Below are 21,193 nucleotides of genomic sequence, written 5' to 3' on the forward strand. Positions count from 1 at the left end.
TTCTTTCCTGCATAAGTGGACCTTACCAGACAGCCAACTTCTCCTCGCTGTAAATGAGAAAGGTACAATTGTGACTCTATATTTTTATTTTTGGGGAATATTTGCCTATTTTTAGGGAGTAAAAGTGGCCATTAGACCCCTTATCTGTAGAGTTGACGCCTCCTCCAGAGACACGAATTGCACCACAACTGACTCAGCTTTTGGCCGATAAAATGGACACCATTGAGTTGACAAACAACGGCACACAGTGTGTGAGAACCAGGACACTGATAAGTCCGCATTCTGCGCTGTATGCATTGGGAATATTGTGTCTGGATATTAAACGCAGAGTTGGGTTGGTGGGAAGTATGCTTGGCAGCAGGGTGCACCTAGGGTAAAATTTCAAGGGAGCCCGGCTACCCCTTCAAATGTTGAGAGGGGGCTCACTTCAGAGACTGTGGGGGTTTTGGGGGGTGGGTGGGAGAACCTTGCCTGTGTGAGTGCCTCTCACTTCTTTACGTCTCTATTGAGACTATTCTAGTGCAGCTTCAATGTTACAGTTAACTCTCTCTTCATGCCTGAAACCACATACGTAAGGCCTGCTGTGAGAATGAGCTGTGTCCTGCCCCCACGCCCCCACCATTCCAATCACTCCCCTGACATGCACATACTAACACCCCATCACGATTTCAATTGCCTGAACATGTCTTCATACGAATAAGGTTGCCTAGAATGAGATTTTTTACATTAATCTTTTCGGGGCCTTTGTTAACAGTGCAGCCCCAAGCCCTGTTCATCCGTTTCCTGTTCTGTCCGGCCACAGCCCTTTAGGGCAACCCGGTGAAGTCAAGATAGCCCAGGACTATGGTGGGGGGTAAAGTCTGACGAGCCAAATGGTCGTTGCGCCACTTACACAGTGCATGGCAGGGGCACATCGATCTCTATACATCTGGGCGTACGTTGGTCACTTGCATTCACAGGCTGGTGCGGAGCGCAGCTTAGCTGCGCCCGGTGACGCGTGTCAAGTATCACGGCAGGAATCGCGACATGCTGCACTGGAGCGATCTCAATGTCACTAGGCCTAGTAAGATCGCTGTTTTTTGTCTTTCCTCTGTTCCCCTCCCTTGACTCATCCTGCCTTGACGCACTTGTGTATAGGTGCGATATAAAAGCCATGTCATATATATCTCTCCCCCGACGGCCCCTGGCCACTGCACATACAAATACCTCACTTCACGCAACATTTAAAAAACGGAACCACTTGTTTGATGGGTATCAAAGGGTACGGCTGCCTTTCCATTTCCTCTCCATGAAAGTTATAAATAAACTCAGCACCCAAAGCCAGCGCCTACCTTTTTCTTGGTGGGAATCTGAGGCAGACAGAACAGAGGACAGTATGAGACAGCATAGACTCCCCTTGGCAGGGTTTCAGCGCACTGCTGGGGCCCCTAGACCCGTGTTCCTGTTGCTGCACGTGCTGGTGGCTTTTGACTTTTGTGCATGAGTGACAGCAGACCCCGGCTTCATACTGGTCAAAGTCTGCTCACCCACAGGGAATAGTTGCACTGTGTTCAGGTACAGGTTAAGTGAGGCAGTGCAACCAGACCTCTGACCAAGTCCCTGCTCTCCACTACCAAGCTAGCCAACGGAAAGGAAATTCCTGAGGCTGCGCGGAGCAGGACGTTTAGGCGCAACCATTTGGGCGCCTGACATTCTGGCACGGCTGTTTTGCCGCAGGTCCGCTTTCAGCATGGAATGTTGGCCGTGGCTAACAGGGCGCAGGGACCCTTAGGTGCAAGTTTGTTTTGGCGCACAGAAACATGCCATTAATAGGAGACATACTCCCTCTAGCGTATTTGTATTTATTTTATTTATAAAGCGCACCAGGCCCGAGGGCATCCGGGCGCATCACTTAGTTATAACATGGTAAGGCAAACGGAACATTACATTTACAATTTAAGTTACAGTTACATACATAAGGCAGTTACAGAATAAGCAGCAACCTATATACATGAAGTGAGGCTGGAGAGAGTGGAGAAGGGGGGGGGGTCTTGGGCGGACAGACAAGCTTTGGCCATGTTTTTGAATCTATGGAAGGAGGGTTCTGCTCTTAGGAAGTTGGGGAGCGAATTACAAAGTTTAGCCGCCAATACTGGGAAACTAGTTCCACCTGATTTTGAAGGTTGAAATGTGGTATGGAGAGGCAGTTCGTCTGAGTAGTTCTGGAGGGCGAATCTATTGGCTAGGTAGCAAGGTGCTTAATAAATAATAATAATTTGGCATTTATATAGCGCTACGAACCCTCAGGTATCCGAGCGCTGCTTATTATTACCCACGGTGTGTGGTGCTCATTTATCGACCTCGGAAGGATGAAACGCTGAGTTTGGCGCTGCCGGGATTCGAACCTGCGTTCGCAGGCTCTGCACTGCACTGCACTGATGTCAAAGCGAGCGCTCTACTCGCTGTGCCACTTGACCGGCTTGGTTTGAGATGCATTCGAGTGAGAGCAAGTGTTTTCAGGGAAATTCGTTGTGGGACTGAGAGCCAGAGTATGTTACGTCTGGTGTCTGAGATGTGTTGGTTCCTGGGGATGTTGAGTGTTGATCTGATGGCACTGTTTTAGATCATTTGTAACTTGTTTAGGTTACAACGGTTGGTGCCCAAGAAGAGGGCATTACAATAATCAATTTTAGACATCACAAGAGTCCTGGCAAGTGTGACGCAGTTAACTGGTGATAGGAAGGGGCGACTAGCTGTGGTAAGTTTACAGGTGTAAGCCGCTGCAGAGGCGACTGCATTAGTTTGACTAACCAAAGATAGTGTGGAATCGATGTAGATCTCTGTTTTTGTGTCCTTGGAGGCCTTAATGGTGTTACCATCAATGGTGAAGGATTTAAACGCGGGGTCAAGTTTGGTTAGTTTATGTGGAGAGCCGAGAATAAGGAGCTCTGTCTTTTTGTCATTCAAAGTCCATGCTGCGCCATCCAGTCTTGGATGACTTGGTAGATGGCATTCGCAGAGAGAGAGTCGGATGAGTAGTCTCCTGAGATCGGGATGAGTATCTGGGTGTCGTCAGCATAATTGGTGTATGTGATGTATGGGAGAACAGGTCCAAGGGACCCCTCCTCCCCTGCAGTCCCCTCATTGTGACGCCCATGACTCGTCAGGGGACCCCCTGCCACCAGGGCCCAGGTGGTGGGTGGACCACTGGCTGACACATTGACCAAACGTACTGTATTAGGCTAGGTCCTGGAAACCATTTTGAAAACCAGAATACCATTTTAAGACCCGTTTCCTCGTGCGCTGCAGCACGGCCCCCACCTTCAGAGAGTCCTCGCCTACCCCTGTTGCCTCCGCTCCCTGGCAGGTCAGCTGAAAGCCCGTTCCCACGACCAGTTGGACATGAGCTAGTGTTAGAGCAAACACTGTATCATTCACCTTCCGTAGTGCATCATTATCCCCAGCGTGACCCGGGCAGCGGGGCTGGCTTGGAAAATAACTGTAAACCGTCCCCGATGAAACAGAAGCCTCAATCCTATACCAAGGAACTCATATATATATATATATATATATATTGCATCACAATGATATTCCTTCTGCACGACCCACTTGTCAAAATCTACAAACACTGTAAGAATAGAAGAATGTGTTATTATGTGACAAAATGGTTACGATACTCAAACCCCCCTCAGTTATGTGCAAACACTCAGTGCCCCTGGCCTCCTACTAGGTGCTTCCCTAGGGGTAATGTAAAGTGAGTGATACCAAGTCCTTATGCCATGACTAACCTGATGCTGCTAGAGTGCAAAGGAACACAAGCGCAACAGTATTGTGAGCTCATATAAATTGCTTAAAGAGATGCATAGAATGCAATCAAATGTGAATGTACAAGTTCAACGTGTATTACTGCTGTCAACCATAAGGGTCTGTGGTTCCTGCGTGCTCCACCAACCCTAATGCTACCTCACGTATTGTGTTTACCATATAATGCAAGAGCTGCTATTTTTGCAAATACTCACCCTGTAGTGATTAATAGAAACGTTGGTATAGTTAACATATTTGTAATGGCTATGTAAAGGTGCAAAGAATGCAGACGTGTAACCCTTTAGAAAATTAATAAGCATTATACATTATACGAATCCCTTTGTTTTCAATATAACCTGCAGCATACCAGAAGAGTATCATCGTGGGCATATCCAAGGTCACTTCCCCTCCCTTCCCATTGAAGCCTGCCAGAGAAAGCAAAGGCCCGAGCTACACCGCCTCACCTCTCCCAATTCGGCTCGAGCCGCTTCAAGCATTCATGTTCCCCCGCAGCTCACATGGCCACGGCCAGCCACCTGAATTATTTACAGCCCAGCAGTAAATCCTGGCCATAATCAAAGGCCAGAGGTGCCCCCTAATAGGTCCCACGACCCACCAGTTCACCTTAGATTAAAGGCGCCTAATATTGCACCAACATAGTGTAAAAGCAACCGTCATTACTTCTAACGAGACCTAAAACTCGGACAGCTCACCCCGTGCCCTGAGACCCGACCCCATGACCCATGATACCTAGTCAACAGGAAAACCGTAACCATGTATTGATGTATCATCAAAGGACCCCACTCTAGGTGCATTCCTCCTGTGTTGTATTAACCTGCAGAATAAGCTATTGTAGGATTTACAGGACAACTGACATTGCAGTATTGAATGAATGGGGTGGGCATGGCCATTAGGGCAGAAAGCCAGGAAAGACGTCCATCTATGACACTGACCACGCCTGGCCTGGCAGCACCTTCCGGATGAGCCCAGCTGACCTGCCCACCCCACGTTGGCACCCGGTGTTGTCCACCGACCACAAAGCCATGCATCACAGCTGCACATATAGTTATTCGACGCCACCCAATCCCCATGAACATGTGCCCCCTATAGTGTGTAGGTGCCTATGACACTTTCTGTAAATATAAAAGCCTGTCTTTGCGATTGTCAGGCAGAGCGCTCTCGGAGTTTGCAGAGTTCTTTGCATGCCCTATTTGACTTAGATAAAACTTCCATTAAGCTCACCCGCACTTGGTCCTAGCCTTATTCCCACTTTTGGGAGAGTCCATTATTGCCTCTCATTGCGGGGAGGGTCGTGCTATTTGGGGACGCTCGCCTTTAGTGACACCCAGATAATTCAAGATATAGTGGTCATAGACAAAAGGGACCTCCATTCTCTGCAGTCATTTTATGCCTCGCTGGCGATAAACATTATTCCTGGCAAAAAGAGATCTAGGTTTGCCCGAGACCCGTCCAGAATGGGTTACACTGCAAGAGTACATTCAATGGGGCAATGTGTGGGGATTTTCAGAAATCCAGCCCCCATTTTTCATGCAACATAGAGTTTAATCTATATTGCCCTGCTGGATTACGGTGGGGGCGTTCTCCAGCTTTGAATATTCTCATCACTGAGAAATTCAGAAATCAGACTCCATCCTGACCTCATATCTTCAGGTGAACATTTAAGGGGAAAATTGCCGAGATGTGAGAAAATGTGTCACTTCAAAATGTCGGCAGCCCCCTCTTCATTTTCTTTTTGTAATCAGAATTGTATTTTTGAAAATGTGGTATGCCTCCGCTTTTCAATTATTACATTGTCTACACCCTAATTTGACATTTTAAGGGTCTGCGACATCCTAAAGTGCCCCGGGTGATCCACATAGAGAGTTTTGATGCAGTGACCTGCAGGTTGCTCACAGAGCACTGCTGTAGGCTCACAACCCACTGAGCAAACGTACTGAAAGAAAGACGATTAAATTGGCTGAATGGGGAAAGCAGTGTTTTTCTCCAGCTGCATCCAATGCAGACAGAGGTTTCCGCTGGTCCTTAATTGCAAGTCTTTCACTAGAAATCTTAGTCCCTCAACACAGAGCCCTCATCACCCCACTGAAAGCAGACCACAGGCCGTTTTTTTCCCATAAGTTTCTTTGCAGTGTGTTAACGATGCAGCCTGCAGGGCCATCTAGTGGATGAAAGAGGGAGCTTTTATAATGAATAAAATACTGTGAAAACTTTGTATTAACGGTACGCAGTGGAAAATGAAATGTTCCGTAATTTGCTATAAATGCACGCGCGGTACGTACCTCATCTGGAGGGATGGTAGACTAGCCGACTAACACATTCACAAGAATCCCCCCTCCACCCCCCCAACCCCTCCACCCCTGCATCCCTCCCCAACAGACATCAGGAACCCGGAACAAATGGCTCAAAGCCTCCCTGAATGGCAGACCAGTTCATGAATTCACTTGTGGGGTCCCCCAAGGGTCAACCTCCCACTGCTGTTCTACAAGATGTAGATCCTGCCCCTTTCTTCCCTTCCTGGTACAAACACTTCTCTTGTCAATCTTGCCCACACCCCTTTAAACACAAGTGGCCCTGGGACTGGTTCGAGTCTGTGCCCTGAAGACCACAGAAGTCTAGACTGGAAGCAACCTGCGCTAATGTGATGGATGACAAACTCAACTGCTGATAGCCTTGCAGCAGATGCCAAATGCCCCTTTCCACCCAGTCACCGACCCCAGAACTGTAAAACCCTCGCTGTTTTAAGAGCCCAGTGATTTCGACAGGGCTTTGGGGTCAACATGGCTTTTTTAACAAGGCTAGACCTCTGCACGGTTGCTCTGTACATCTCACTCGATCTTCAGGCAACAGCAGCTGACATGTGAATGCCCAAATACCATTCAAATATGTTCTTTGTTACTGCGATCCGAGCTCAGGACCATAGCGTAGGTACATTTTACAAGGCATGGTAAAATAGTGTCATAGTACTCCTCAAAATCTAAGGATTCCATTAGGACAGTTTTGAAAAATGGCTTCTTTCAAAGTGTTTTCAAATGTTTCCTAATTGAATCGTTAATTGATGAGGTTTGCTACAACACTCTTGCCATGTCTTGAAAAATGTAACTAATGCGATGAATCGCGGGGTTCATTCACTTCTACCCAGGGGGGAGACTACTTGCTAGGCTAGGGTGGTGAGCCCACTATGAAATATTCCACCTAGGGGTGGTGGCAAGTGGGACCTCACAGAGAGATACTCCTCTCTTGGGTATAGGGATTTCTGTTGTACAGAGAAACTCCTAAAAGATCTCTCTCTTGAACCAACAGTAACAAAGGCTTGAGAAAGACCCAAAAGACCAAGCCACTGTTAAAATCCAAGATTGCACTTCAAGAAATGTCTGGTAAAACTAATGTGAAGAAGAACCATGAGTGAGTAATACAGATTGCTCAGTGGTTAGAAACCAGCAATATTGTGATGAGGAGAAATTAGGCAGTAATGGTGAGTGCTCAATTGGAAGAGAGAAAGGAATATAACCCTCCACTGGGAAACGCCCAACAATGTATCATAAAAAGCGAAGAAGGACCACCGTAAGAGAAGTGAACTCAGCAGTGTCATGCAAGCTGCCGGGAGATCCTCCGCAGGGAGGAAGCAACCAGCTGGCATGCGCAAGAAGCACCAAAAGAGCTAAATGCAGAGGAGAGTGGTGAAGAAAACCCAAGGGAGCAAGTCGTGAGTGGTGGCGTGACCAGTGAGAGGTGGACTATGCAGTCCCGCAACAACGCTGAGACCGCTGTAATGCTGGCACTACAGACCAGCGGAAAAGAAGCAGAGAGTCGGAGGGGAAGCAGAATCCTTCCTGACCAAACAAAGAGAAGTCCCTATTCCTGCATGCAGGCCCAGTGATGTCAACGTGGGGGGAAAAGTTAACAAGACGACAGGAGACCTGAGAGGGAGCACGGGTATAATGAGTACCAGCATCCTACTCATCCCAGTGATACGAGAAAGACCGTAGAGTGAAACCTATCAACTATCATCCCCAGAGATAACAGAGAAAGAGAAACTTTCAGAGACACTTGAGAAAAGCATAACGAGAGAAATTCAAAGGCAAAGAACGCGGAGGAGGAGAATTCTACAAAGTCAAGAAAAAGAGGAAACAAAGACTTGGAAAAGTCCCCTAAAGGAACTGCACAAGCTAATGCAAGAGATGGCCACAAACTAAGATAGATCTACTCAGGCTGGGGAAGCCCACCCAGAAGAAGGGAGTTTTTTTGTCTTAGTGGTAGGGTCAATGCAGCTTAGTTTTGGACAGAGGGCAGACTGTTTGCTTTGTGCTTCACAATCGACGGCGAGCTCCCTAGTTAGTTTTGTTAGGCAGGGAAATCCGTAGATCAGGGACAGTGGGGGCCTTTTTATTTATTTTAATAAAACATCTGCATGAATGCCAAAAACGGGTTGGTCTGTCTCCTCGTTCTGGCATACCACACTCCACTATGGCATGGAGCACGGATCACAGTACCGCAGAAAATACTGGAATGACAGCACAATTACCCAACTAAGCTTCGGGAGAATAGCCTACTTTTCTCGGTCTCAGTTGGCAGCATTACCGACAAACGAAATGAAGTAGAATATAGATCGTAAGGGTCACAATTCACCAGGTTAAATTCTCCTTACGCTAAACCCAGCTCACACCACGCAACCACGCTGCACCCTTTTTCTGATCTATTTCCCATGTACAGAGAATCTGCAATAGCAGGTTATACAAAACAAATTAAATGAAAGCAACACCTTATCAAGAGAAAGAAAAACTGGGGGAAATATTTTGTGGCGTGGGCACCCCCTTTACAGCGTCCTCAAAGATGAAAAGTTGCAGGATAGTCAAGTAACAAACGCAAAACCTTCATTTAGTAAAATTTGGAAGAAACTCGCTATTTTGGACCCATATCAAAAAGGTGAATTAATGTCCCCGACGCCAAGTACAAAAACTAAATTCCTCTTACCCAATCAGTGGCCACTCAAATCAAGGACATGTCGAAATCCCTCTGCATTGTGAACCCTACTATAAGGCTGAAACGCATCACCCAGACAGAACTTCCAGGTTAGCTACAATGCACCCCCTGCCGAATGCTCCCTTCTTGGGGACCCCAAAGGGACAAACCTGGGGTCATTTGACATTGCTTTGCCTGGAAACAGTTACGCGATCAGAAATCGCAGCATTGCCTTCAATGGACTCATCGCACGCCCTCCTCAATGACGGAGGATCGCATACGTGGTACGGTCCCCTGCCCCATTGCTAAGGGGAGTGGCAAAAGGTAGAGTCACACATTTTCCAGTGACAGTGTCAGTCATTCGCCACGATACGACCTGTATCTAGTTCCGCCTTGCTTTGGCGTCAAGTGTGTGGTTCCGGGATCTTGTCACTACCGTAGCTTGGTACGGTCTTGGTGGTGCAACCGAGAGACAGTATGGTTTTCTGCACACGTAGTGTAGACGTTGCATGATAGCAAACTCTCTGTCGACTGCTACTTTCCCTTTTGTAGCAAGCACCTAGCAATTCCGGGATCATGTCACTACTCCACTAAGCCGCCTCTTCTCATTCGTTTAACTGTAGGCTTTTAGTAGACACCTTTTTTTCAAACTGATTCTAGGTAGCGTACAAAGTCACTCAAAGTGCAAATGAGTTTTCAAAGAAAATTTCTAACTCTTTTGATTGGCATATTAGGATTTAACACACTTGAAAAGCCTGTGTGGATTGATTTGCTAAACTTTGCTTACAGGGAAACGTGTGTTGAGGCCTCAGGAAACGAAGTTCCGCCTCACCTTTATCTCTAATCCCCAGGAGGAATTAACAGTATCTTAAGTTTAAAAGCCATACAACACCCACCCAAGTTAAACCTTTGGACAACCGTTTTGTTAAGGTTTTATTTATTACATGCAAGTTAAAATTGTAAATGTATTTGCACGCTGGGGTACGTTTTGGTTGAAACGCTTCAATGTCAGACTGGAAACATTTAAGCCGTCTGTGGGACCTACTACTTTGAGATAGAAATTGTGCGTCCGCCACTTATACACATTTTCCACCCCTCCTCGCCCCTCCCTAAAACCATCAAACGCCGAGAGGCTGGACCAAGGAGGCTTGCGAGAGATAGCAGCCCCTCCAGATCCTTCCAAGCTGCGGCGGCAAACCGCACCTTTCCTCTGTGGCTTTCTGTGCTCCCAGCCCCCCTGCTTAAATCGCACTCCCAAATCTCTGATCTCACTGCATGGCAGGTTTTGCTGATCGATATGGCCTGCCATGAAAAATTACTTTGGTGTCACAGAGGAGCCCAAAAATCAATATTTGTAGAATTATTGAATTTCTCTAAAGTATGAAGCATGGGTTATCCTGGTGCGATTTCATTTCCTCTTTAGGGTCAAGCAGCAATCTTGCCTTCTGAACTGGAGAAGACGCTGACATGGGTAGCGAAGTATGCTTTGCCATACAAACCGACTTGCTATGCCACATGTGATCAAGTGGCATAGCAAGTCGATGTCAGAGATTAGACCCAGGTGCATTACTAGGTGACCGACATCCACATGGTAGAAATACATGCACACTTAGTGCACTGTAATAAAGAAACCCACAGCAATAGAGGGGCAACATGTCACCATTCCAGAAACAGCTTTAAGATGCTTGAAATATGCTCACGGAAAACTAACAGATTTCATGACATGGTCCTTTAAAAGCCTATTGACATTCGGAAGTTGAGGTAACACTACATAGATATCTATTGGAACCTCTTGTCTCATCGACACTAAATATTTTAGGCAGAGAAGCAGGATTTTATGCTAAGCCCAAGGGCTGCTGTGTGCTCTACAAATGTGAATAAATAAACCTGACAGCAGTAGGGTTCAATTGCAAATAATAAAAACATCTTTAAACTCTATCAGGGTGTTGTAATTTCTGTTACCTCTAAAGGCTATGTATTACTAAGACAGAAAGGAGCATACTGCCAAAGGAACATTTAGAAGTTAAGCATAATTGAAGATATTGTATTGTATTTTTTTGTATATGGCCAAAGTGTCTTTCTCCGAGTGGGGCTGAGACGGAGTGCAGATGCTGAGAGACCCTCCTCACTCGGTGAGAATATTGGACAGCCACCCCTCTCTGAACTGAAAACACCTGGCTTTGTCCCATCCTAGGAGGGCCTTCACAGTCACCACCCCAGGCATGAGGGCGAGCGCAAAAGGTTGCTTTCAGTCTGCACGGCAGGACCCTATTGAGTCAAGAGACTGCGAATACAGCAAAGACCCTTTGTTCTCGAAGAGACCGGGTATGCGTGGAATGGAGCTCAGGCGGGCGGGGCCTCAGCGAAAGAGTTGCATTCCAACATTAGGATCTTTTATTTATTGGTTATTTGTAATGCGCACTATACAGCAAGGATTGTGTTTCAAGGCGCATCAAGACGAGAGGTCAGCGGAACATGGAAGAGTAAGAAAGTTTCAAAACAAAAACGTTCTGGAAAGGTCTGGAAACATTCAGAACGTGCAAGTACTACAGCTTGAGAGGGGAGAAGGGTTGAGAAACAACAAGCATTCCCACTAGGCTGTGAGGCGATTCGGATCGTGCAAGTGCTGAGGCATAAAAAGGCGGGAGGGGAGGTAGGGGAGCGGTACAATGAGTGCAAACGAAGTTCAAAACCATCATCCAGAATGATCAGCTTGTCTCACCCAGCAACTCTGCCAGAAGCAAAGCAAAGGGGGAGGACAATCTCTTGCACTGGCGTTTGCGAGTGGAAGAAGCAGCAAAGAGACTCATTGGTTTACTTTTTGAAGCTGTTAGGGAGAATTCTCTGTTAAGGCTAATTTCCCAAACCTAGTGAGTCCCCCAGCGGCTTTGCTGGATTTTTGGGGTTTATTCTTTTCTCCTGCTGAGAGCGAGACTCTTTTTCTCCCAGGCATGATTTGAGAATGTCCTTTGACTTTGTATGTGTTTTATGGGCTATGGGGTCTTTTACTCCATAGGGCTTCATGTGTTTTTGGTATGTGTGTTACACAGCACCCTCCGTGCCGTAACACAGGGGTGTCATAGTGACCCCCAAACATAGACTCCGTACCCGGGGACTGACTACTGTCTCCCAGGGCATGTAAAGTCACCATTGGCTTTACTAGTCCTAAATTGTAAACAGAACCAGTACAAACCATCATATTGTGGGCGTACTGGTCGGGGCAATTCGATTGCCCTTGGGTCTGTTGTTCGAGGGGGCACTGTCCAGTACCCCCTGAGCGAGTTTCGGCTGGTGGCAGTGGATACTACTTTTTATATTCAACCGCGATTATTCCTATGGGATTTTCCCATTGTTCAAGGCTAATACTTTTTAACATAGCCTCAAACATACCGCCGGTTTATTTAATATTAATTCACCGGTTGGTATTTTTTGCAAGAACTCGGTTCCAAAATGGCGTTTGTGTTCGTTTCTGTGACTCCAACCCAAGTCGAGCCCTTTGTTCCACTTTTTGGCGGGCTTCTCCACAGAAGCCTCCAAAAGTGGTGCCGCTCTGTCTGGGTATCACAGGGGTTGTGGGAGGGGGTTTAGGCACCCTGGACTGAGTTGTCTCGGCAACTCAAGTCGCACTCTTGAGTGATTGGCCCAGTGGTGAATCGCCCGGCTCACCACTTAGCATGTTTGAGTGACAGCTAGGACTGAATGGGGGTTTTCTGCATAAAAGCAGGGCTTTGGGGACTGGGACTTCAGACGTCGCCACAGGACCAAAGAATCCGAAGAGGGAGAAGCTGAGCCGACCTCCAACGACGACACCACCGGTGGAGCCCTGCTGAACCGACTCACCACTTCTTCCAACGACTCTTCACCCCGAAGAGTCTTCTTCCTTTGACTGGTGGGGATAACCATTTTGCCCGCCTTTTCGCCTTCCCGGATCAATCCCGGATCATCTCGTGGCCGCCTTGCCTGTGCCAAGCACCCCGGCAACCGGGATACCACTTTTTTCCACTACTGCGAATAAAAGGGTAGTACCTTTTTACCAGAGAACTCCGCGGCTGGTTTCTTCCCTGGCAGTACAATGACCTTCAGCTTTCCTCCATGTCGAGACCATCTCTTCCTCTGGACGACACCGCGACTTGCACCCGCTGCCAGGAACAACTGCCCCCACTGGAGGATTCTCTCCACTTTCAAGGTACACAACGGTCTGTGTGGGGTGTCTCTTAAACCCTCAATTTACCACTTGGGTTGACCCTAGGCTGGCTAACTGAACTTTTCTGAGCAGAACTGATTCCTTTTTAAACTCTCTGCAAGACTCTCCAAGCCTTTTAAACTGTGTGATCTTGGGTCCATTGGTGTCCTACTCTCTCCAAGAGGGAGCCTGGCCTCTGAACCTTTTGCTCACAAGTAGACTTTGACTTTCCTGCCTTGCTGAGTGCTTCTAAAGTATTGTGTGCTGTTTTCTAATTTCTTCCTTTTCCCTCCCTTTTTCTTAAACTTATTGGAGTGCCATCTTTAGTTAAGCGCTCACCTGTGTCTGGAAATAAGTGGTGTTAACTAAGACTTGTCTAATAAGGAATAAGGGATGTATATATATTAATAGTGACTGTTTTTTTTAACTTATTTACAATAATAGTGCTAGAGTGTTTCTAAGTGTGTCTTTAAATAAATAATTATATACTTGATACCAAAAGCTCTGGTCAGTGTTTGTTTGTGCTACTGTATTTTGGTACCTATCTTGTATACTCTATATACTGCCTAACTCTTCTTGAGAGGGGTCTGGCTGCTCAGCCACAGCTACCAGGTAAATCTGTGTGGTACAGACTGCTACCAATTGGGTTTACTACCAACACCTGTAGTCTTAAGCCTTTTGCAGTGGTCCCCAAGGGAACTGCACAGGTTTCTGCCTAACAGAAGCCTAAAGACTCAAAGCTACCTGGTAAATGAAATTATATTTTTGTTTTTGTTGAAATTGCCACTGGCGGTATAGATTTAAATATATTCACTGGCATGTTGAGATATATAGCCAGCATTGCAAGTAATGAATTGTGCATTCATTTTCTGGAACCATCTTAGTTACCACCAGCACATTTCTAGCTGTTTCTGGCTAGTGTCCATTTTATTTCCTTGCCTCTCTTCCAAGTGATCTCGACTCTTTGGTTTTGTTGGGTAACTTTACCCTGAATTTCTGCCGGTTTAGGCCGGCTCCTACTCTCTTTCACCTGATTGATGAGTTTGAGCACATGACAATCCATTTCTTATTTAGTTTGTCCATCACTGGTCCTCACTGTGGCTATCGGACCCAAGACATCATTTGGTATCTGTCTAGTAACTGTTAAGCACTGTCACTATGCATTGCTATTACGTGTTTCATTCCCGTTTTTTTATTTGTATTTTTATTTTTCATGTACTTTTTACTTTTCATGTAGATTTGAATTGTTACTCATTCTATATTTTGTTAATAATATCTAGGTGGATTATGTGTGTTTACGCACATTATGCACTATGTTACGGGAGTCTCTATTACCTTTAAGCTTATCAGTAGCCTTTTAGTCATGGCCGCCGGATTTTCACGGCTCCCGACGTTGCCTAGGCAACCACAGGTAAACATAGTAAAGGTATCATGCATACGATGAACGCGCTCTTGTGGCGCCTTCAGTTGATTCACTCTTCTGCCGCTTCCAGGTGAGGCTTCTCAAGCGTCTCAACTTTGCCTAACTGTCATTGTAGACACCCGAGCCCCTGAGCTCCGAGTACGGAATGGGCTTTAAGCATATTTTTCACCGCGGTGCGCGTCTCTTTCAGATAGAGTCTGCACGCGGTTATGAACGCCTTTCATGAATCTTTGTCCTGACGAATTTGTCAAGACTTAAGCTGATACTGCTTTGAAGACAAGGTCAGTGCAGCCTTATTCATTCAATTACATCACTTTATTGAGAAAGTATCAGCTAACCGCTTTCCCTTTGTTATTTTTTCCACCTTGTTCTTCTTTCTCTCTGTACTATCTTTGTTGGCGCTGCATAATTGCTGTGATTCTACGATTCATTGACAACCTTGCATATGGTTTGGTTTTGCACGTGTGTACCCTTTATTTATTTTTATTATTTTTTCTACTTTTGATGTGTGTCGGTACATTTATGATTAATGATGGGTTGTGTTCTCAATTTTGTGCATTTATACCACCTTTTGAATATGGTACAACTATACCCGGCTTACTTTAAAAAAATTATTATGATAATGCATATGCTGACGGCTTCATTTACTTGCTCTTTCACGAATTGTGTGAATTCACTGTATGAACGCGGTACCCACTGTTGTACCAACTACTGTTTATTTGTTGTGTATTATGTAACAGATCCGTTTTATGATTTTATGACATCCGGATCCTATTAATTTGAGAATGAGCTGGCCCTGACGAAGGAATTTAGTTTCGAAATGCATTGGCCATTTTTTGAGCTTACCCTACACATCTGCTTCAACCAGGATGTATAGTTGTTAATAATATAAGACCAAGATTAAATAGTCGCACCTTGCAACAAGTTACCGGGAGTCTGTTACTTTTTTGACTGAATTATATTGAACGTACGCGCCACATTGTGGCGTTTGGGAGTGCAGCCCGCACCGCTGGCTTAACGGCCTTGGTCCATACCCCCTGTTTTCGTTGTGTGCCCCTCCACGGGGGCACTTTTCCAGCGGGTTTGCACCCCTCCTTTAATTCCATTGAATTTTGATTAACTACAAGGACTACCTAATAAAAGTGGGTGGTGCACGTTCACTATACGTTTCTCATTTTATATATCTCGCTCATACACAAGTGTTTCGCAAGGTCAAGAAGACAGTATATTCAAGTAGGCAGTAGAAACTGTCCCTGAGAAGCAGCAGAAACGTTACCAGAGAGCTCCAAGACATCAATGACACATACCCCATTCTCTGGCTTTTATGTCATTGCCCACTGCATTCTGGGAGCTGTAGTTGGATTCACACCAAAAGATTAACTTGCAATTAAGTAAAAGCAAAGCCAATATCTGGCTCACGGTGCCCTCTGGGGCATGGCGTCACCGGGAAACTGAAGGGACACCGGCTGGAAAAACGAACGCCTGTCTGCTTCCGAGAACCAGCTCTCCAGGACACCCCAATACGTACTGCAGGACAGTGGGCCTGGGGGCGCCAAAGCCGTTCAAAAATAAGCCACAGGCGAGTTGGCTCATTGCCCCCAGAACATATAAACCTAAAACAGTAATCAGATTTGTTGGTGCACCTGCTGTGAACACAGACATGGTATTTAAATCGAGAGAAAGGGACATGCGCTGTGCAAATCCACCCCATCCCAAAGCAGGCAGAGGCCTCCCATCAGGGTAGACACCCCAAAGCAGGCAGAGGCCTCCCATCAGGGTAGACACCCCAAAGCAGGCAGAGGCCTCCAATCAGGGTAGACACCCCAAAGCAGGCAGATGCCTCCCATCAGGGTTGAGTGTTATTTTATCAGAAATAAAAAAAAAATGAAAGCATATCCTCCTGGCCATTTGCATAAACCTGCTTCATTATATTTCTTGGGAATTATTCTGAATACGCAAATGTTTGAACTTCCCAGTTTGGGGTACTTCAATGGCGTTGGAGATTATGGATTCAAATTAAAAGTTGTGTTGCTCTAGTAAGACAACTTTGGGACTAGTCTGAAACCCTATACTTTCACTTTTGGCTTTTTGATATAAATGCACCCCACCTCGACTGGAAGGTCTCTAACCGATTTTGGAAGCATTGCTGGTCGGTAGAAGTCCAGACCGCGCACTCCTCCGTAATGCCTCAGACTTCAGCCTGAATGAGAGCAGTGGGGAGCCCATGCTCATCAGGATTTTGGGGGGTAAGACCCAGCTTCCAACTAGTCCAAAAGAGCCACTTCTGGCTGCCACCGAGCAGCAGAGCCTGGGAAGGTGTCACTGAAGCGATGAAACCTGCGCTTCACTATGCAAGAGTCTGCCCCCTGAGCCATCACCGCCACGCCACACGGTGGCGTCGCGGATTCAACCTGCCCAACCAGCCCTCAAGGAGGCTGCGGCTACTGTAAGGTCCCGGAGAGCAGTCTCATGGAGGCCTAAACTATTGGTTTGAACCTGTGCATAACATCTGAAAGACTGGTCTGACACTCAAGCCACCACCAGCAAGTGCTCCGACATTTGAATAGTAAGCTCCGGGCACATCCCAGGCAGCCTAGATACCCCGCCCGCCTGGCCCAGATACCCCGCCCGCCTGGCCCAGATACCCCAAACCGCCAGGCCCAGACACCCCGACCGCCAGGCCCAGACACCCCGACCGCCAGACCTAGATCACCCTGACCCCCAGGCCAAGATACCCCAGCCGCCAGGCCAAGATACCTAGCCAGCCAGGCCCAGATAGCCCGCCCGCCAGGCGCAGTCAGCCCGCCCGCCAGGCCCAGTTAGCCCGCCCGCCAGGCCAAGATACCCCGCCCGCCAGGCCAAGATACCCCGCCCGCCAGGACTAGATACCTAGCCTTCCAGGCCCAGATAACCCGCCCACAAGGCCTAGATACCCCAACTGCCAGGACTAGATTCCCCGAACGCCAGGCCTCCTCGGGGGCCCTAGAAAACTTGTCAGGTCTTATAAAATCACCTTTGACTATAAAACAGTGTGTGTCACCACACAGCTGCCAATCATCTGGCTGCCTGTGGCATGCATTCCGTCTTCCTGTGGCATGCATTCCGCCTGCCTGTGACATGCATTCCACCGGTATCCTTCCTTCTCTAGTGTGTTAAGAAAGGAGTGCCATTTTTATACTTGTTTGGACCTTAAGTTTGTGTAATGATGCTACAGTTGTGGTTTGGACGTTTCCCTCCTACTGACGGACCTCTCGGGGAGTGCAGCCTGCCCTTGACCTGAGGCGAACATGGTGTACCCCACTTACTTTCCACTGGGTACCCCCACTGAAGCGAATACCTCGGAATCGAGTTGTGGGTCAAGTGTAGGGGTAGCGCATATGATCCTTTGATGCCCGTGGCCCCACCTCAGTCCAGGGAGAATTTCACCTCGCACACAAGCCGTCCATGTGTGGCTGGTCAGAAGCTGGGCTCAAGGGAACAAAGTCTCAATAAGACCCTTTTTCGCCCTCGCATTATCATAGTGGCAGAAAAGAAGCGCCTTCAAAACCCTTCATCTTTTCCATGGAGTCGCCAGAATTTGCTGGGTGTGCGGGCACCTTTTCAAGGCACGCAATCGATTTAATCCTGCAACATTAAATTGTGGTTTATTATTGAGTGTCAATCGCTGCGTATCAATGCGGACTGTCCTGCTAGATACTTGAGATGTTTGTGGACTGCCCTGCTAGATACTTGAGATGTTTCTGGACTGCCTTGCTAGATACTTGAGATTTCTGTATACTCAGACACTGCTGTAGACTCGGTTACGGTCCTTTCCAATATAGTTCAAAGGGCTTCATTACTTTAATGGGTGAAGTGTACCCAGCTGTGTTCAGCGTCTACGGTAGATGCATGCCTTGAAAAAGAGCTAGTGTCGAAACACCTGCTGGCAGGCAAGTTTCAATAAATTACAACTATCAAGTCATTAACTAATGATCTTTTTTTGAAACACTTAGATATCTATGCAAACTGCTAACATTGTATAGAACACCTTCAACGCACCGCAGAGGATTCTCTTCAAGTCCCTCTGCCTGATATTCAAAGGTATCCACAACACCGCCCCCAGCTGCCCTGCCTCCAGGATCCCCCACCCCCCTGTGTCCGCTCAGATCCTCTGGACAAAACCTTAACACTCCCCTCTCCTGGTTTGGTCATCGCGGCAATCGATGCTTTTCTATCGCGGCCCTTGTATCTGGAATTCCTGCCCAAGGACCTCCGGAAGATCGATTCTATGGGTTCCATGTTTTTATACCCAAGTAATTTATAAAGAATGCCCATATATTGAATCTTTCATATTGCAAACTTTTATAGTGAATGCAGTTTTGTTTTAAGGGGTCCCCCTAAACTATTTCCTACCCCTAAAAACGCATCCCGACGAATTCCCAAACATTTTTAACCCTTTACTCCACCCTAAATACATTCACTATAAAAGTTTTCAATATAAAATATTCGATATATGGGCATTCGAGATAAAGGGTTCGAGATAACTACTGTACACCAATTCTCTGACTCTATAGCAGAAGTAGTTGAAATCTTCTGTCCAAATCTCAACGATTGTTCCTTCAATCTTCCCTCCTTAGTAGACACCTGCGCCCAGTTCCTACCCGGTTCCTTACGCATATGCACAGCACACATTCCCAAATTAATCAAATCTATATCCTTTTACGATGGCGCCTTGTGGGATACGATCATCCATCTTTATGAAACTAAATGGGCATTTGGTAGAATGTCAAGTAGACCCGGCAGCAACAACACTACAAACATTGATGAAAGATAACTAATAGATGTTGATCCTTAGGCGCAGCAACTGTGAGGTTCTACCCACACCCCAATACATTTCTTCAGACCCGATGGTGCAAGCGCGCGACACCAACAGATAATGCCTGGAAGGTGGCATAAGACGGTATTATCCAACCACCCATCCCACCCACCAGCTGGTTCAGCCCTGTGTCCAGCCGGAAGAGTAGATGGCACAAATGTTTAATTTGCTGAAAACTTCCATGCCAATATGGGGAGGAGAGACTCTTAGGGGTAATCTTCAACCCTCAAACAGGGCACCCTTGCCAATTCCAGGATTTACCCCAAACAATGGTTGCTTACTGGCCTAAAGTGCCAGCATTGCAGCCGTTCTCCGGTCGCCCAGCCTCGGCCGGCTAAGTGTCGGGCAGGCGCGCGTCCCACAGCACGCAGTACTGCTGCATGAAATATTTAGTGGCCAAGGAAGAGAGCCAGCATCTGGCTCCCGAAGAGGCTTTTACCAAGGAAAAGAATATTCAATTACACCGGCTTTCCCTGGCGCTGAAATCAAGACAGATCTGGCAGGGTACTGCCAACCGCACTGCGGTTCGATGCACAGTGGCCCTGTGGGGGTTTCAGGCACTGCCACTCTCCATACTGGTGGGCTCTCACTCCAAAATGTGCAGAACTTTCATTTTTAAAAGTGTGCCTGGCCCTGCGCGGTCCAGCGTTGGTTGGACGATAGGATGGACTCCAAGGCCATTTGGCAGGCGTGGTTGCTTATAGACCCTTTTTATGCTTACACAGCGCTTTTAGCAACAGTGTAGTTAGAGGGTGAAGCTGTAAGACACCAGAGAATGCACGGCAAACAGAGCAAAAACCTGCCTTACTCAAGCCTCTGCGCTTGGTAATTAGGGTATTTTTCATGGGAATGATTGAGTCTACCCCTCACCACCACCACCACCACTACCACTACAGTGCAAGCTGGTAACACAGTCTGGCCACATGCCATGCGCTACCTCACACCCTAACCTCCTCACGCTGCCCGCCATGTGCCCCTCACACATCTGCCTGCATGCACCCAACTCCTTGCATGTCTGCCCACATGTGTCAAGCACATGACAACACGTGTCAAGACCTCACTGGCGGTCCAGGGGCGCACATCCCTTCCTGCCAGGGGTCTGTCCGCATGGCGCTTCCTGCAACACGAGTGGGGATTGCTGGGGTGCTTCAGGGACATCGCGCCATTGCTCCGGGACCAGAGGCGGCTCTCCAGCCCCTCCAGGGGTCCAACAACACAGTGTTCCTCGCAGCGTGACTTGAGGTTGGACAGGCTGCCGCTAAACCCTCATGTGACTTGTGCTCGTCACGTGATACAGACCCAGGAAGCTACTATTATAAAAACGCTCAACAAGAGGACACCAGTGCGTCTCAGCGTCCGTGTGAGTGGCGTCTTGTTTTTGTGCTCCTGCTCATTTGGATTACCCATTTTTGGCATTCTCAACCTTTGGTTATGGCCCTCCTGGATTGCTCTTGGATTACCCCTATGTTTTGGTGTTTTCGGACCCCCTTTCTGGATATTTGTGACTTTGGATTTGGTTAGTATTTCTGGATTCTGCCCTTGGAACTGTACTACTGATTTTTCATCTTCTGGAATATTGACTGTTTGGACATTGCATTTCCCCCCATCATTGGTGGGGCTTCCTGCACACCGAATCTGCAAACACACCATTAGTTGTGCCCTCGTGCTGGTCAGGAAGGTTTATCCAATTTTGCTTGGGTTCCGGGTTCTGGGTCCTTTTCTGGAAGGTGCTGCCATTCCTCTGCACTAGGTAGGTGACTTGCCCGATTATGTCCAGTGGGGTGCATTTGAAGGCCACAAACAGAAGTCCCTTTCACATGAACAGCAAGATTTTAAAGATTGAAAAAAATGGCATCTTCTTTGTTGTGGTTTTTCAAGTAAAGTTAAACAGCCATTTGGAAAGGGGTCTACTTGCCACTACAAACGGCGAAGCAGCATTTTAATTTACAAAAGAAAGAGGAATCAAATA

At 47.2% G+C, this 21,193-nt stretch overlaps 1 protein-coding gene across 13 annotated transcripts in view; it reads right to left on the reverse strand.

Annotated features, from left to right (window-relative positions):
• The window catches only part of PTPRF (protein tyrosine phosphatase receptor type F), a 791,126-nt gene that overhangs the window by 51,929 nt on the left and 718,004 nt on the right, over window positions 1-21,193 (reverse strand). The window lies entirely within an intron of this gene.

The sequence above is a fragment of the Ambystoma mexicanum genome, chromosome 1q, assembly GCF_040938575.1.
Source record: "Ambystoma mexicanum isolate Mex_15411 chromosome 1q, UKY_AmexF1_1, whole genome shotgun sequence".
In the NCBI taxonomy this organism is placed as follows: Eukaryota; Metazoa; Chordata; class Amphibia; order Caudata; family Ambystomatidae; genus Ambystoma; species Ambystoma mexicanum.